General features: G+C 42.1%; 1 protein-coding gene and 1 long non-coding RNA gene across 3 annotated transcripts in view; one reads left to right on the top strand and one right to left on the bottom strand.

Moving 5' to 3' along the window:
* Positions 1-1,310: 1,310 nt before the first annotated feature.
* Positions 1,311-18,679, bottom strand: part of LOC149690671 (uncharacterized) — a 32,022-nt gene continuing 14,653 nt past the window's right edge. Inside the window, exon 2 of the long non-coding RNA XR_016383780.1 lies at positions 1,311-1,612. This is a non-coding gene — a long non-coding RNA (uncharacterized LOC149690671). The remainder of the gene's footprint in view (positions 1,613-18,679) is intronic.
* Positions 1,476-18,679, top strand: part of LOC149690670 (inversin-like) — a 41,937-nt gene continuing 24,733 nt past the window's right edge. The window contains exons 1-3 of one of the 2 annotated variants that reach the window (XM_089870259.1): positions 1,517-1,615; positions 4,023-4,101; positions 4,185-4,242. The gene's annotated coding sequence lies outside the window, so the exon portion shown is untranslated. Of the gene's footprint in view, positions 1,616-4,022; positions 4,102-4,184; positions 4,243-18,679 lie in introns of both variants that reach the window. The other variant, XM_089870258.1, reaches the window with a different exon arrangement.

Genomic DNA, 18,679 nt, shown 5'->3' with positions numbered 1-18,679 from the left:
ACGCCCAATTTTACACCCCCCCTTACTAATCTGTGCATGCACCATGATCAAGTACATGTTATTATTTATCCCACATGCATGCTTGGAAAAATCACTCGATCGCTTCACCCAATCATAGGCCGTTAAGAAAATGTGAACACGAGGGAGAAGTTTCCATTTTTTCTTTAGAGAGAAAGAGAGGAAAGACATGATTAATGGGGATTAGCGTTCCGACAAGGTAATATCTATCTATTTTTTCGTTGATGCCCCTTGGCGTAACGCCGAGAGAGAGAGTGAGGGGCCACAGAGAAAAAAACATATCTCTTCAGGAGGATGATTTCTTATTGGAGGCGCCAAGTGCAATCCACTTTGCGGTTGACCCCGCGAGGCTTATACTATAACCTCACCGTGCATGCTTGCTAACCCCCGAAAATAATTTCTAATCATGTTTCATATCCGACCTGCCCCATTCTTTTAGCCCTCCTATAGTGGCGCTTCTTTCGTTTTCTGTGTGCCCCCTATAAGGGGGGAGGGTAGCTATGTAGTAATGGTGATAATGACTTTATCAAAAAAGTTAATTTGTTGTTTTGGAAGCGCGGGCCTCATCTGTACTAATAACTTAATAAGTATACCCAAATATATTTTTACATATTTCAGCGGTTTGTATGTTGCCGCAAAAATGCCACGTTTGTTATGCATATATTACCATAAACTTATATATATATTTATAGGATATGTATGGTGAGTTTTTAAGGGGGTACTATAGGCCGGACCCCGAGGGCATAGGGGTTGGGTACCTAAAGGGTTGAGGGTCAACCCATCCTTATTTATGTTTTTCCCGGCGCTAGTTATGATTCGCCAGGAACTACCTAGTCTTTGAGAGATGCTTGGAATCTGTTGTTGAAAATGGATAGTCCGTAACACTATCGGTGGTGCAGGATGGTCTCTGGTATCGGGAGGGCATAGCGACTTACCTGTCCTGGTGGGGTTTCCAACTTATCGGCGGGAGATTATTACTGGTTAGCTTTCATATAGCTGGTTTGGTTCTATATCTTCAACCTCTCCGGGTAAACAAGGGAGGTTTTTGGGGTCCCAATGACGAATGACTCTCATTCGCTATAGGGTGGAACCATGCACCATCTCTCTCTTTCTGTGCGCAAATCGACAAATACATTTTTAAAACTATTTTTCTCTTGCCTTGGAGGGAAAACTTTTGTTGGGGTTCGTGCACTCTGAGGTCGTGAGAGAGAGACCGACCCAATGTACCCCTAAAACATTTTGGTAAAACTGGGGGGCCCGGGGGGGAAGAAAGAATCATTTTTCCAAACGCGTTATACATTATTATTCGAAGCAAACATATTTTATTTCTAATGTTTTACAGAGTTTGTCTTTGTCCTATTGAGAGGCCATTTCTTTGATTTGGATGTTGTGATCCCGTGGTGGTTCACCCTGATGGCGGCGCTGATAGGAAGATGCGTCTCTCGTCGACCCCCTTCCCATCCATCCATTGCTTTCGTTATCGATTGATGGTTAGAAGGACAAACTGTATTCCAGGGTAGATGGCGTCCAGCTCCCGCTATCGAAACATTGACTGACTTTGGTTTCAAGACTGGTTCTTAGCGGCTCCTTTAACCTGGTAATAAATTAAACCATAATTATTAGCTAAACGTTTCAAACGAAACTAATACTAGCGAAATTGATTAATTAGGCTTAGCAATTAAGAGATTATGGGAAGCGTGATTTTAGAAAAAGTAGTTCCAATTCATATCACCCCCTGCCCTAGCCCATCGCGTTTAAGACTTTAAGTCCGTCTGACGTCAGATTGAGTTAAGAAATGGAAACTTAATATCTTTACCCGAGATTTTAATTCAGTTGTGACGTAAATAACCCATAAAAATGACGTCAGATTGACTCGAAAAATCAACTTGCTTCAAAATTTGAAAGTCATGCGCCTTAGCGACAAGGCCCAAAAAATAAAAAAGTATAGGACAATTCTATTTTCTCGGCTTTGTTTATGGGAATGTCTTTTCCTATCCTATATAGTTATTGTTGTCGATTGTTTTTTTTTTCTGCCCCCCCCCGAGGGGGAGAGAAAGGGGGGTCCAATAGTTAAGTCGTAAAAGGCAGTCCACAGGATTATATTTTTGTTTCAAAAAAAAACAAGGCGTCCCCCTTCATGTCAAAATGGGTTCCAGAGAATATTGAAGTTGCTGCTAGGGAATCGAAATCGAAACCAAACGGTGGAACTATATTGGGGTCGGGGTAGTGGGGGTATGTCTTCTATCACGTTCTTAATAGGGATACCGTGTGGCACTGGTCATTCAAAGGGGATGGGGGGATGGACCCCACTAAATAAAGATCCCCGTCGTACTGTTCTGGTGGTGATCGAGCTATAGGCGACTGACGTTATGGGTGCCGTGGACGCCCTATCCTATCTTAAGTACCTCTTTCGGGGGAATACAGGGTGCGCGCTGGTATACCTTCCCTATATAGAACTAGGGTGACACGTATATATCTTTTGGGGGTAAAACACCCCCTAACTTCTATCTATAACTCTATGGGAAAGAATTGGCCCCAACTCCCTATTTTATTTTCTTATATGTATTTACTCTCCTAAAGTATTTTTACTCTATAGCTCTCCTGCCTTTTATAAAATACAACCATGAACTATTATTTTCTATGAGGATTTTGTGTTTCGTATCCATCCGCCCTTGTTTCGTACTCCTTGCAATTTCAAGGTGAAATTTTGACGACCCTTATTCAATAGAACATCGCTTATAAATCCTTTTTCGAAATGAAACTATTTACTTCCCTAACAAATTCACCTCTGAATTATGAACTTCAGTCTTTAAAAGCCTGCATTTAAACTATAGGTCTAAGCAAAATTTATCCATTTTAAAAATTTACTAATTTAATTCTTTTTTTGGCCTATTTTTTTTAATAAACAAGTTGGGAAAACCAAAATATTACCTCTCCGTGTCAAGAAGATTATATAAACTTAAAGTATCCAATGAAAACGTTATTATGTTTCTGAGTTGGGGTTTCCCATTTTTGTTGTTGTTTTGAAAAATATATCGCAATGCACGGGCCTTGATAGATATAGGAGGCAATGAATGAAATATATCACAATGCACGGGCCTTGATAGATATAAGAGGCAATGAAGGAAATATATCGCATGCACGGGCCTTGGTAGATATAGGAGGCAATGATAATCTCTCTCTTTGCACCAGAGGTTTATCTTTAATATTTAAATAAATATAATTATTTTTAATTATTTTAATCTTCAATAATTAACATTAATAATAGTTAAATCGTTTAAAATAAAGTTATACCTATTATCTTCTCAAACTTTGCTAATATTGACGTTTAAAGTTAAGGGTACCCCTCTTGCCCGCTTTTTTCAAATTTGGGGTATATATACGATTCGTTTCCATTATAATAGTAAGGAAAAAGCGCAATTGCGAAAACCTTTGGTGGCGATCCCACCTTAGGGAGGCTAGACGTTTCTCGTAACCCTAGCTGATCGCCGCGTATATCCTAAAACCAAACGATGATAATGGAGTAGAAGCCAATGATACAGATTGGTGTCTATGTGGAATAGACGGAAGACCAGTGGATGGTGGTGTTAGAAGCCAGTGTAAGTGCAGACTGGTGTCAATGTGGGATTGACAAAGAGCAGAAGATGGTGGTGATTAGAAGCCAGTAAGAACAGACTGGTGTCCGTGTGGGATGGACAAAGACCAGAAGATGGTGGTGTGAGAACTCAAGTAGAGGAGCCATTTCCGTGACTGTGAAAGCAGTTCGGAAATGGCGAACACGTTTGCTCCGATACGCAAACTGCGAACGCGGTCACGTGGGTGTAACAACGGACAGACAGACAGACACACAGACAGACACACACACAGACAGACACACACACAGACACGGCCGTTACAGAACCTCTCCTGGACTACGTCACACGGAGAGGTAAAAATAAACTTCGCCATTTGACGATCGCTTTTGCCCTCAACACGCGTTGAAATTGAGTCTCTCTCCTTTTTAGGGTAAATTTTTAAGCCTTGGTTCGAATTAGAACGCCGAAAATAATTAATATCAGGATGATAATTATAACTAAATTAATGGTAATTTTTCTAAGCCTTGGTCTTAATTTAGGCCTTATTTCTGTTACGTTTCAACTAAACTTTCATATTCTTTTTTATTTCAGATGAATTTGGCGAATTACTGAGGACATTTCTGGAATAGGACACGTTGCATCCTAAATGGTGAGTTTAAATTTTAAATTTAATTACTTAAATCAATGGTCAACTTCGCGAGTAATTAAATAACTAATTAATATATAAGCAATTAAATACTTAGACTGCTTGTGTGTAGGAATTTATAAACACCCATGTTCGTTAATAATGTTGTATTTTTAATGAATAGTTGGGGAGGGGAGGGGGAAAAGTACGTCGAAAAACTAAAGCTCCTACCCATAATCCCATTCTTCCCGAATTAAGTTCATTTTGCGCCTCAATACCCTTATTTCTCTCCCCCCAAATACATTTCATTCTCCCTAGAATATGCAATATTAAATTCGCTATAAAGAATATTAAATATTCTCTGAATCCGTGATTGTCCAGTTGTTCAATATTCTTGGGTGAAAAGGGATACATTCCATTTGAGTGTTGGTGACTTTTTGAAGGGACTAATTTAAGAAGACTGGTTTAATCCCTGAGAGCAGGAGGAAAGAAGGACAGGGACTCGGCACCTGTCCCGTTAAAAAGCAAAGAGGGGATTTTAACATTCAGAACCCAAAGACGAAGCTTCTTTCTCTCTCTCTCTAACAGTAAATCCACCAAAATCCTCGCCAAGAAGACTAAAAAAAAAAAGTGGCCTGTACTATGGTTCTTTACCAGGCAGTTGAGGGAGCCACCGTACTGTTAAAGGAATAGCGACGTGATTTAAAAATGATCTCAAATCTAAAGAAAACCTTACTTTTTTGAGAGTTTAAACTCTTCTGATTCCAAAAATATGCTTGATTAATATTTAAATATGAAATAAAACACAGAAAAAACACTTTGAAAACTTGAAATTTTGGGGGGCAAAAGCAAATTTGCGAAGAAGATTTTTGGCGGGTTTTCTCCTTGCTACGTCACTCACGGCATCTCGCGGAAAAGCCAAACGCGCGCGCCCGAGACTCCCGAGTCTACTAATGCCGCGCGAATCTGAATAAAATAGGCTTAACACTTAGGCTGAGACACTAACAGGCGTCACGTGAGCGACATCTACAGTGAAAGTTTCTCCTTACTACGTCATCAAGCGAAACAAAATTTTAACTAGGCCTTTTCCAAACACTAAACTTTGATTGCAATTTTACAAATTTCTACGAAACCAAATACAAAAGTAAACATATCATAATAAAATAGATTTTTCAAGGATTTTTTTAGCATTTTAAGTTTGTGGGTGACGAAAATTATGTCACTAACACTTTAAGTTTGGCCATTTTCCTATACCTCTATGGTCAGCCCGTGTTAGTTGACAGCGTCAATAAGCTTATAAAGACTCTAGCTGTCTTCTTAGATCGGTAATTCCCATAGGATAGCCGTGAAAAGAGCTTTGCTACGTCACCTAGCGGCTAAGAATGCAACTATGGGGCGAATATATACATAAAGAAGCTTAGTACTTCCTTACGCCGATATTAATTTCCGACGTTTATTATATACTGTAATTCATTCTTAGAAAGGTTAAATATGACAATAGATTCGCCTTTCAAACAGCGTTCTTCTAAGCTTGGTTGGGTCAGGAAAACATTGCTAGTAAAAAAAGATGCACTTGGCTAAGCCTAATGATATTCATTGGGAAAACGGCCGCCACCGGAAGTCCCTCGCTTACTAGTAGTCTCTAGGCATCACGCCAGGATGGGGGGGGCTTACCCCAAACCCCCCGCTACGGGGTCAATTCTTATAGGATGGACTCTGAATATCCGAATAGCCCCGGACCCCTAACGCCGCCTGCAGCTATGCCAGTACTTAATTGAATCGGTTTGCTATTTATTCTGAACAGGAGTTTGTCTCGGCCCCAAAACCCCAGCCCCCCTGATCGAAAATAAGAAAGAATGAAAGCCCCAACTATATTAAGAGGTCAACTGACCAGTTAGCTCAGCTCAACGCCTGGCAACTTTCTTAGTAGATCTCTTAAGCTCAATTTTGACTATATTGTCAATTGCACTTTGGAATTTTTTTAGTATTTAAAATATTGAATTTTATTTGAGCGAGTATCCGACCACTTCCCTCGTGTTAGTAGGTTAAAGGGAGAGTGTGTGTGTGTGTCGCTTATGAAAGATTCATGAGATATCGGGAGAGAAAAAAGTAGTTCAACTGAATTCTGGCGTCCTAATACTCTCGTGGCAAGTTGCCCCTTTTGCAGAGAAGGCGCGCTTCGTCTAAGATAGGCGCTGGCCTGTCAATGAGTTTCATCAAGCAAAGTGACTTTCACCCCCGTGAACCCCCCGAGAAGCTAGCCCCCCTTGGGGGAGAGGGAAGGATTCTATTGTTCATTCACCCCGTCACACTAACCCATCAACTTATCAACATCCCTTATAGAGGAGTAGGATAATAAGCTCCTTTTGCCCACTCTTGAAATACGCCAGGAATTTTTACGCTTGATAGTATCCGATCCCTCGATATTACTCCACGCTCTTTTGTCTTCCTTTTTTTTGAAAACTATCTGGGGTTTAAAAATGAGACATTTTGCTAGATAAAAATAAGCTTGATCCATCGCAGTTTTTTTTTCGTACGTGGCCGTGCGGATTAACTCTTAAAAGTAGGCCGTGCTTTTGAATTATGCATTTTTTTCGGGGGGCTTATACCCCTCAAAATGGAATAGTGGGATACCGAGGAAATTGTACCGGTACAATTTTTACATCACGTATCTATATAGACCTAGTCACGTGAATTCAAATTGACCGGTTTTCGAAATGAATGTTTTAAATTATTGATAAATATGTTGATTAAATATTTCACGGTATCAGTAATTAATCTAAGATGTAAAATAGTCCCTTTTGCAAACTGAAACGATCCTTTTTGTTCCTCCCATCTCTCAGGCGCCATTTTATCCCATAATATTAAAGAAGGGGTCAACCATAAAGGTTCATACATCTATAATTAATGTTTTCGCGACTGTAATAAGACTTGCAAAGAGAAAATTTAGTAAAGATCCCCTTTCTGTAGCTTGGATTTTGTTCATCCTAGCGTTTTGCAATATGGCCTGACACCAAGGTGCATGTGTGCATCTTTGGGGTGAGGGGGAGCTGCCAAATTTTAATACGAGCAGGCCTTGCATGGTAATCATTTCAACCTCTCTTTTCACCAATTTAAAAAAATAGAAAAAGTCCCTCTTCTCTCTCAGTTACGTTATACGTTAGTAGTCTTTAACCCCAGTTGCCCCCGCAAAATCTCCCCCCTCTTTTAGAACGGGGGATCGCGCCCCCAGTTCAACTGCCTCCAAATTTCACTCTCTTTTAGTTTGATACACCGCAGATTGGGCCAAAAAGAGAGGGGGGTATTGCCCCGTACATCGGCTTACTTATCCTCCCCTGCGAGGTTTCAACTTTACGGGGTTAACTGGAAAGGGCACCCACCCATTAACACCCCAACTTTTACCAACCCCCCCTCATATCTCACCCCCTACCCAGCTATTGATAGATACAATATGTAAAATAGCCCCTCCATCTTAAAGCCTGTCGCTCACCAACACATTTTTAATCAGAATAAAGTTATTTGGTCAAGAGTTAACTTGGTGAGAGACGGACTTCGGGGGGGGGGGTGCTAGGATCCTCGCCCCCCCCCAATCCCCCTGGCTGGTTTTTGTAAAATGAAAGATTTGTCTTTTGCGACGGATAGCGTGAAATCTTATGCAAATAACCGTGCACGCTTCGATCCCCGGTTTTGAAAAAGTTTGTAATCCTGTCGTTGGATAGGAGGATAAACCCCATTTGACCCCCCTCCCCCCGATGCTGTACCGGTATATGAAAAGTCCTCGCACCACTGAGAGTGAAATTTAGCGAGTTTACATATTTATAAAAGAATACGTGTATTTTTCGAAAATGTAATACATAGTTTACAGGCGTGGAGGATTCATACCATTTGCACATGGAGACCTGGCAACTTAGAGTGTAAAATAGCAGACGATTTTACACTCTAAGTCGCTTGGTGTTAATGGTAGGAATCCTCTACGCCTGTAAACTATGTATACTGTATTTTGATCATTTATATTTTAGGTAATAGCAAATTTAGGTACGCGAGACTAGATAAATTCCCGCGGTGCATTTCGGGAAAGATTTTAGTTAGGTCCAGGGGAAAGAGGGGGAGACTGATTTTAAATTTTCAAACTCTATCTCTTTAAAGAAAAGTCATCAATTTGGGTGGACAGTAATGTAGCGTATATAACTTTTCCCGATCAACATGCTGCATCCTGCATCCATTTTGGGGATCTAAAACAAACTATTTGAATAAAGGTACGATTTAGTTGCCCCCGTTCCCCCAGCCCCCTCTCTGTAAGCCAGTTATAACCCTAACTAGAAATACGGTGGTATATATATTGTTATATATTCAAAGATATATTTAGGGAACGAGAGAGAGAGAGAATTTGTCGTAGTCGTCCTCCGTGTTGACGGCGCGCAGAGTAATCCGGATTCCCTTTGATTGATGTCCGAGAAAATACATTCCAAAGAAGGGTCCCAATTCAAATTACTCTTTTCTTCTCCGGAGCATTACGCCATGCACTGTTACTTATATATATATGTATATACGTCATTCCTAATGGAGGTCACCAAGGGATACTGAAACTGTACATCCCATACATACCATCCCGTTCCGACTTAGCTTATAAACTGAAATTTCGGGTCCATGCGTCCATGAACTTACTGTGTGGATGACCATGGTCCATGATGACGGTTGTATCTCCCGCATGTCGTAGTACGTATACGTCACATCAGATGGAAACTACTTTTATGTGTGGAGATGAGTTAGGGCCAGGGGAGGGGGCTGGGGTTTGGGTTCTTTGTGATTTTGGTCGGTTGCGTCTCGTCAGCGGAGTGATCAGTCACTCCCTTAAAGATCTTCTTTTCCTCCCCCACCCACCCCACCTTTCGTGGGGGGTTCGGGGGGTTCATCCCGCGATAGTTTTTGTGTGTGCCCATGCAGGAACTACTTCTTCAGTCAGTACTCAGTAGTGTATGATGGAAAGAAGCTCTCGCTCATTATGCCCCTCCCGTACTGAGACTACTTTGGCTGGCTTTCTTAGAGATAGTTTATCTGTTAGGAAGATCTAAAAGGAGAGAGGGGGTGTTGGGGTTGGGGTTTTTGCGAATGATGGATGGCCTCCGCAATGAATCCCATCTTCTTCTTCTTCTTCTTCTCTTTGCTCTTGGACTTCTTCTCTTCATCCCTTAACTTCGTTTCATCCCTCCGTGGCCAACCGAGTCACTCAAGATTTCTTCGCGCCTTCAAATGTCATATTGAAGACTTTCCTACCAATCTGATGCAATCACTGCAAAACGCTTTTTGCCCCCCCCCCTCACCCGTATCTCCCCCCCATAGCTTCCGTTTATAAGAACTATAGATATATATTTTTGAAACTTTTCATCTAGTTGGGAAGATGATTCGGGTCGATATTATGTAGAGCTAGAACTTGGGTGCGGAGATCGTTACCGAAATTTATGAGTGGGATTTTCTCCAGATGAAAGGGTGGGTCGCGAGATGATAATCTGGCAAGTGTCACTTTTACGACCAAAGAGAGGAGAGAAAAAAAATACCCCTTTTTCCTACTATCTTATTCCCCTCCCGCAACGCGCCCCTGGGAGGGGGGGAAATGAGGTAAATTTTCAATCTGGCTTCTTTTCGTATTCGTATTAAGAGTGCCGGGGGGGGGGGGTATTTTTTCCCCCCACATCCCATTTTTGCCACCATTTTATCTTTTCTCCGCGGCTCCTCTCTGATTTACATCTTTGGCAATCCCAATTTTCCTCATCTAACTCTACTCCCTTCATCCCACACCATCCTTCCCGTTTCAAATTTGGGTCTTGGCCCTTCTTGTTATGGCTACGTAATAAGCGAAGGCATGCTTGCACACATGCATCTTCAATGTGTATTATATTTTCCCGCAGAAAAAACCCTTTCCCACCAAAATAAAAGAAAAGTGGAAAGCCGAGGGGATCAACCCCCGAAAGGGAAATTTTTCTCTAAAAGAGAATCTTTTTCGCCGAGATAGAAATTCCCCGTCTAAGTAAGTAAAAAGAGAGAATTGAGTGATCCGTTTCCGAGTGGTAAGGGTTAACGCGTTCGAGGTTACCCTTGGGTATGCCAACATCCCATTTCCCCCCGTAATAACTGTATTCCCTCATTCAGTTTGAACAAGGAATAATTTTTTCACAGTCTTGAAATGAGTAAAATATTCCAATGAAGACACTGGGATTTTGAGACACTTTTAAGGTTGTTTTTCTTCTTTTAAAGTATAAAGGGGTACGGGGAAGTAATTTTGATGGTAATGAGAGTTGAGTTGGGCATCTCCCTCAAGTTGGTAACACTGCGTGGCGTGGCTGGGGGGACGAAACGTATGGGGGAGGGGGGTATTTCCCCCAAAAAAAGTAAAATGTGGAGCCTTATTTTCCGCCTTAACGCCTTTCTTCTTTTTGTAGATCAGATTGTGTCTTATTCTTTTCTTTTTTGGGGGGGGGGATAGAGAATTCGCCCGTGGGGGTTGAGGTGGTGGGGGGCTTTACTCTCTATTTATGATTCATCTAATTTGAATAGGGGGTTCGCCTCAGCGATTTCTAACGGTTTTTCCTTTTCCCCGGACTGACTGAATTTTTGCCGGAAAGAACTGTTTGAATAAAAGGTTGGGGAAGGGGGGGGGCTAACTTAAAAAAGAACCCCCCCCTCCATCCCTGTTCTTACAAAAACTAAGCTCTGAAAACTGTCAGTCGAAATAGTCGGAAATTTCGAGCCCCCTTTTTTAGGCTGTCTATGGTCTCGAAAGTGCGCGTGATTTGAATCTTCCCGTATGGTGGCCAGAAAATTGTGAAATCTTGTGAAATCTCAAAATAAAAGAGCGTGACCCCAAGGTGACCTCCCTGCCTGATCCTACGCGTATTCACGAAGAAGACTTCGCCAAGGGTTAAGTCACTAACACCAGTAAATGAATATTAGTTTATTTTGTACTCTCATTCGATTCAATTCAGTTTGGTTTGGCTTTGTAGAATTTTTGCCGAAAAGAAAGTTTATTCATTTGAAGGCCGGGACAGGGAGAGGATGGCCATTAGATTTGGGAGGGTGGCGCGCTAGATTGGTTTCAAATTTCCATCGCCTATTAACGCTCCATTACGCGTACGACACGCGTGCAAAATATAAGGGTGGAAAATAACGCCGAACAAACGCGTTCCTTAAATTCTTTCCTAAGATTGTCCGTATCTTCCGAGGACGGTCCACCCACCCGTCATTGACCTACGCCAAACCCTGTCCATCGGTCCCTTCTTTCGACGGGAAAAATTCGGACACGAGACAACGAGGGAAAGGACATCGTCTTTCAAAATGTATCAGAATATTTCTTTACGTCTAAATTTGATAGTCAAACTACGTCGCCATTCAAGAGATTTAGGAATAACGTTTGCTTATTTTTCATCAACAAATATTCACTTTGTTCACGTATTTGTTTGGCGCGTTAAATGTGGATTCCCTCGGCATTTGGAGGGTGACCATGCATCTAGGACAGCTTACTTACTTAGGCTATTGTATCTATGAGGCTCCATCCCAAAGACGCGAGGCAATCACGCGTGATCTAACGAATGTCTTTCCCCTCTACCACCAACCCAACCCGACCCGACCCGACTGCCTTTAAATATCGACAGCGCTTATCTCTCCACCCCCACCCGTTCTTGTGAACAGGTTAAGTCGAGGTCGGGGCCCCGGCTTGAGGATTTTTGCGAATCTGCGAAAGCGGCGCGCGGGGGAAGGTTTAGTTTATTCGGGGAAATTCCAGGGGCTCTCTTACCCCATCCCAAACCCCCCATCGGCATTTTTGTCTTAAATTCTGCGCCAATTGAGCGAACCTAACTCGCGCTAATGCCCGCACCAAAAACCCCCGCGCTCTCGTTCTAAAAGCAACAATATTATAGACAAGATGGTTCCCATCTCTTAATTACCATAAACAATTAAATATATCTTAGACTAATTTCGATGTAGTCAAGTGTCAGTGTCAGTTTTATTTGCAATCGCTTGATAATAACTCGATTAACATTCGGAATAGATAATTGTATGTACTTGTAAATTAAAGGCGATATGCCTTAACCATCTAATCTATTTCGCGTCGTATAAGTTCTTTGCTAGAATCTACCTTCTTAAGAAACTCGGAAAGTAAAGTTTTGTCGGAAACGACGCTTCGAGAATCTGAAAGTTTTTTTTTTTTATTCCTCCTTATTGGTCGAATGTAGATAGAGCTTGCCATGCCATTTACTTTGCACTTTGCGCTGCAAGATTCTACTTCTTAAAGATTTCGCTTTATTTTGGGAAAGCGTGAAAAGAGAGAGAGGGTGGGGTAGTAGCCCCACGGAATTTCAACTCTTATAATAAGAAGAAGACAGTCCAAGGGGGGGGGGGGTTCATGCAGTTTGGGGTAAGGGGAAGATGGCCCCGTTATATAGCTTTGATTGGGGGTGACGCCTAGCTCCTTTTAAAAGCGCACTTTGGGGTTTTGTACACGACTAGGTTTGGGTGGGCAAGGGGGGGGGGCAGGGGGTTGTCTAATTAAAAGTTGGCGAACAAGGAAGGAGTACGACGACTAATTGAGAAGCTTTTCCGATAAAAGTTTCCTCCGCGAACCCGTTCGTTCGCCTTATACCTCTAAAAGGATTTAAAACTTTTTTGCAAGATTCGAATTACCAACAATCCTTTATACAGCGCGGAGTGTATAGAAGAGGCCATGGTATGTATGCTTACAGCCTAGAAATAAAACCTTGCCGCAATCTGCGTTGGTGTGTACCACCTACCTCATAGTGCATATCCGATCTCTCGGACTCTAACAAACTTTAGTATGTACAACAAAGTTTCTGGGACGTAGGGCCTCTACGGTTTTGGCGTTTTAAAGCAAACGCAAACAGAATCGTATTAAAATAGACCTGTATACACGCCGTACTAAAGGATCTTTTAAATCCGTGCAGGCTAAAGAGAGATGGGGATATGTGCCCTAAGAAAGAATACACTATTCGGATTAAAGTAAGGATTAGCTATAGAGTCTAAACCACCACCAAAGACGTTGCCAGATTGCGAGGCAACCACGGCGAACGGGATTTTCTCGACGATTGCCGACGTTCGATAAAGATTTGACGGCGGCAATTGTTTTTGGGCAACGGCCGGGATTTTCCTGTGGGGGCCCCCGAAAAACCTTACGTGGAGTTTGCGGGAAAATACCGGCGGCGTGTTAAGAGGGACGGTACGACGGCACTCGTCGAGTGTATATTTAAGAGATTAGGGACTATTTCTTAGCGAAACCAACCGACCATCGGGGAGAGAGAGAGATAGAAATTGCCCCGCGGAGGTAAACAGCGGCGTTCGGGGTTCGAACGACCCCCCAGTATAAAGAAGCTCTCTATTATAAATATCGCCAGTTCCGAACCCTATACCTTAATCCAGTTAGCATCTTCTCCAAAAAACAGTATACTAAAGTACATACTTTAAAGTAAATTACACTACATTCTTCAATCTCTATGGTATAAATCGCTCTGAAACTTCTAGGGTATGAACTTTAGTTATGTTTCTGTCTGTAATATGGGCTTTATATATTTGTCCTCGTAATATCGCCAGCAAACAGATTAGCGTCTAATTACGTTAAATTGCAGGCAACCCCGTCGCAAATTTGATTAGCTATCCTTTCATATAGACCCGATATGGAATTAACGTCGCGACTGCAATACCTCACTATTAAATTACCCTAAATACAAGAATTTAATATTTTGACTTGCAGCAGCTAGCTATATCGTTGGATAATAGCATTACCTCTTAATTGCAGATTAGCGGTCTGGTCAATTATTCCTTGAAAGTGCCGCGTAACCAAAGAGAAAGATGGAATTTCTCAGTCCATGCGCTGTACAATTAAATCTTATCTAAAGCTGCACATTCATGGCGTTCTTGTTAGAAAATATATACCTCTCTTTTCTTGCTTTGAAATAACGCGGCTTTCAACGCGTACTTAACGGTAATTAGCGTACGTCCATTATAACAACATTCCCATATCGACATACTCTGAATTGTACTGAAATCGCAGCAAAAACGATTCAAAAAGAGATAATATCCGCAATTGTTTTTAGTTTTTCCGAATAAATGGGCGAATTTTTGTCCCTAATTAGCGCAGCAACATACAAGTGTTAACGTTACATCATTAACAAAAATACTTCGTATTCCCCCTTATCGGGGGGCCTTGGATGTTTTACCAACTGGGGCCAGGGCAATACGATCTTGAAAGAAATTTCGAACCAGGCTATTATAAGATTTTTGAACTTTGTATAATGGTTTGTATAAAGTTGTTCCCTTCGTACGTTTTTTGAATCAATATTACTCGCGCTGGCTTTATTAAAAAAAACAAAAGGTGATTTTTATGGAGAGAAAAAAAATCCCGTGTAAATAAAGCTACTTCCCCATACCAATATAAAATGAAACAGTTTTTATTAAAACATGGGTGCTTTAGGAGGGTCCATGTCGGTTGGTCAGTGGCGCGGAGCGATATAGGTTTAATGCCCACGCAGCATCTCAGGCCCCGCGACGACGGCCGCATTGAAGAAAAGATTCCTCGTCGAGCGCAGCCGGGACCCCGACCCGAACGGACTCCGCGATGGAAGGGATGGACTTTGTTTGATATAGGGAACTTTGGCGGCCAACCCAGACGGACACGAAGCCGGCACACTCCTTTTTCTTGTCCGCGTTCCCGACGTAATATTAATTCTTTCAGTCCCAACTGTAGCGACACTCTTATAAAGGGCGTCATTTCATCGATTTTATCATTGTATTATCCTTATTTACACTCCAAAATTCCTTACTTCCAAGATTGACAAAGACAAAGTAATTTGGCTGATATTGTATAATCACGGGGACTATGAACAAGGCAATTTATATGGTCTTTGCGCATTGTAATATAACATTCTTACACTCCTGAAAAGAGGACATGGGGCAGGGGCAAGGAAATCATTTAACACAAAAATTTCCTCAAAAGTAACTTCTTTTTACCATGCAGTAAAGTTAAAAACGTTTGCCGATGCATGGTGATTCAATTTGGGGAAAATGGTAATTTCCTTGCAAAATCTATAGCTCCTTCAGATTTTTAAAACCCCCGACCTGACCCCCTTTCGGTTACTTGTCCTCCTCCCAAACCCCAATAGAGCTAGCCCAGTAGTCGATCTTTGCGTATGGCTATACCAACTTGCAAATCAAATCGAAATTTGGTAGGAAAAGGGTAATGCCTTATTCCGAAGCGGAATGAACTTTTAATTTCGGGGGGGGTACGACAAGGAGGGGGGGGGGAGGGTGTAAGGAAGGGGGAAGGGGAATTCTTAAAATACGTCATGACATGCAAGAACTAGCTCGTCGCGAACAAAAGAACCAGGGGAGAAAATTTCATCGAGAAATATCTAGATTAGATAGTTGAGGGGATAATTAATATACTCATTGATATATTGTCCATGCACTCGTCACCTCCGTTCATTCATTAGAATCTTAACCATGTCGTCTATGAAATGTACCTTATAACAAAACGAAGAAAAGGTTGTCGGGAGCTAGTTTGGAAGGGCTAAGGGGTTGGGGTTTTGGGGCAAGCATCTAGAGATCTAGCGAGCGCGGAGTATGTGCACAATGGCTGTCTCCTAATTGAAATTCAAATCAATTATCAGATTCATCAATCGGATGGGAGGGTTCCGAGCACTCCCTCCCCCATCTCTTTCTCGGCACGCAGTTTCACCCCTTTACTTTTTAGTTGGGCGGAAAAATAATCATTAGGTCGCGAAGGGGGGTGCAAGGGTGTAAGGGGTGTTACCCCCATCATCAAACCTAATTTCCGGTTTTCTTGGTACCTCCTATTTTGCATCCGCTAGAATATACTGTTTTTTTTACTTTTCTCTCTTGTTGGAGGAATATTAACGAGGGGGGGCTATTCCCCCGAGTAATACACCTACCTATATTCAATAATTACCAAGCCATCTTACGCCTAGGCCGCTTGGCGAGCAGCAGAGAGCTAGCGCTCTTAAAGTTGAAACGCTTTTATTTTTGGAAAGGTTTTCGCCCCCTCTTTTTGAAAAACAATTTAATAAATTGAAAGAGCGCTTCTCCCGAAGGCAAGATGGGGGGAGGGGCCGGGGGTTCAAGCGCTTATTGTTCCCTTATGCAAATATTCAAAACTCGGCACGGCGCTTTTCAAAATTCTCCTCTTTCGCAAAGAGAGAGAGAAAAGTGTTCTTGGCCATGCAAACCTTCTCTCTTATCGCAGGCTCCGGCTCTTTTATGAGACATTTTTCCCAATAAGGCCGGGGGGGGATGGGGGTGAAAGAACCAGTTCTCATATACCATATTTTCAACACTAATCTTACTAAATATGTTTGTAGTCTACAGTTTGTCCTCGGATGATCAGTGTTTCTTTGGGACCCCGTGTCACGTTAACGGCCCTACATGTTTCTGTAATTTGGTGATGAGAAACTTGACAGATTATGCACGCGTTTGTGTTTGAAGTAGTGTGAACGGGATTGAATTTTAGTGTTGGGGGTTTAGGGGTTGGGGTTTGGGGCGTTGTAGGAAATAGGATTAGTTTTCGGACTTAATATTCATCGTTGAGGGGGAGTCTCCATTATTCCAAGGGCATGCATGGCGACGTCCGCAACGCGAGCGCCAATGCCAACCCATAATATGGAAATCTTACGCAATTCTCTCTTACTAGATCGGCGAATCTCTCAATCTGCGAATATATATTGCTGTCTATCGTATATCTCTATACTCATGCCTTCAAGCGAAGCTACCACGTAACCGTAGAAGATCATGACTTGAAGTATTCAAAATTTAATAAACAGTTCAAAGCTAGGGTAATGTTTATCAAAAAGTTCCCAATTATTTTGGAACTGAATGATAATTGCTGGATCGAACTGAATTCTACAAGCTTTCCAGTCTGTTCTAGATACAGCGCATGTCGCAAAAGACTGGCAACACTTGTTCGCACACTATCTATAGACCCAAAGAAACTATTGTATTTTTCGAATTGTGATTTTATATACAGTAGTCTATATTTGGCGGGATTTTATTCCCATTGGGACCGCGCGAAGGCTATAGTATAGTCTGAAATGCGTGGGGTTTAGTCAGTCAGTCAGGTGCGAGCAGGCTGCAGCCTATAGCTTCCGTTGTCCAAATTATTTGACGTTATTGGGGCCACTAGAGCGTTAAGCCCCGCAGTTGTCGGGGGGTCAAGCTATCGAGGTGACATTTCGTCATTCCTTATCTTATATCGTCCGTTTCGAGGGGCCGCGCACGCGACCCTTTCTAAATTCCCCATTCAAAATTATTTAAAAGAGTGCTACAGAATTCAAGTCGGTGACCCCTCGGTTACGTTGGAAAAGGCCGGTAACTTTTATTACAATCGAATATCTGTGTATTTGAGAAGACCCTTGCCCTCTTGTAACCATCCCTCCCTTCTTACCTTACCCTCCCCCTCTGGGTGGCAGCACCCATCCTGATGAAGAGACCCCGGGGGACCACCCCCCTCACTTACATTTAATCCCCATGCAGGACCATGCATGGTTCCGATATTTCAAGGACACGAGACAAAAATCTCCCTGCCAAATATAGGCCCTATATCCTCTCTGTATTTTGCTCCATCCGTGAACACCCATCCTGATGCTACGTTACTCCAGGACAAATTGAATAAATTCTCTTCGAACGGACTTAAATCTGGATTTTAGTTTTTTTTTCAGTTCAAGTCACGCTTTATTAGACTTATCCTACGGTATAGTTTCTTTCGAGGTTTTTTTTAGGAATAAAACCATGTATGGCGTTTGGGCGGGTTAGGACTTCGAAGTACGCCATGAGTTTTCATCAGCGACTTGGACGGACGCGACTTGAACTTTCCCAAAAAGTTTTCAATTGCATTTTGTTTCGGAGATTTTCTTCGGGTATACATTGATGTCAAAGTTCCAGAATCTTAAGGTGTCACGAAGGAGAACAACAGAACTTTTTCTCTCTTTATTTCTTTCAACGTGACATTCACCATCACCTTCCTCTTTCTCTCTCTTACTCTCGAATAAATTCAATTTGCGCAAATCTGTTACCATCGTAGGTAACATGCACACGTTGCTGTTGCTATAGCTCTCTGGCAATTTTCAAATCCCCAAAACACGTTTAACTTTTAGTCAGCAAAAGGTCATTTTTATCTTGGATAGAAACTTTTCAATTTCAACAGAAACAAGAATTATCCCCGGGGGTTGTATGGGGTAAGGGGTAAGACTTTGTAAAGGTATCTAATGGGGGGCCCACGGCAAGGAGGATGGGGGAGGGGGTTCGCTGACGAATTAATTGGAAAGAGTGAAATTGAAACGAGCTGGAGATCGCGCGTCGCGGAGTAAACACCCCAACCCCTTAAGTTTGTAGTGTATGTGTGTGTGCCCCATTTTGCCTTTCCGTTCTCGCTAATTTTGTCTCCGGC

Source organism: Phalangium opilio, unplaced genomic scaffold, assembly GCF_054372755.1.
Source record: "Phalangium opilio isolate 3A_F unplaced genomic scaffold, DU_Popi_V2 ptg000031l_1, whole genome shotgun sequence".
NCBI classification, from domain to species: Eukaryota; Metazoa; Arthropoda; class Arachnida; order Opiliones; family Phalangiidae; genus Phalangium; species Phalangium opilio.
This window is presented reverse-complemented; position numbering and strand designations above follow the sequence as displayed.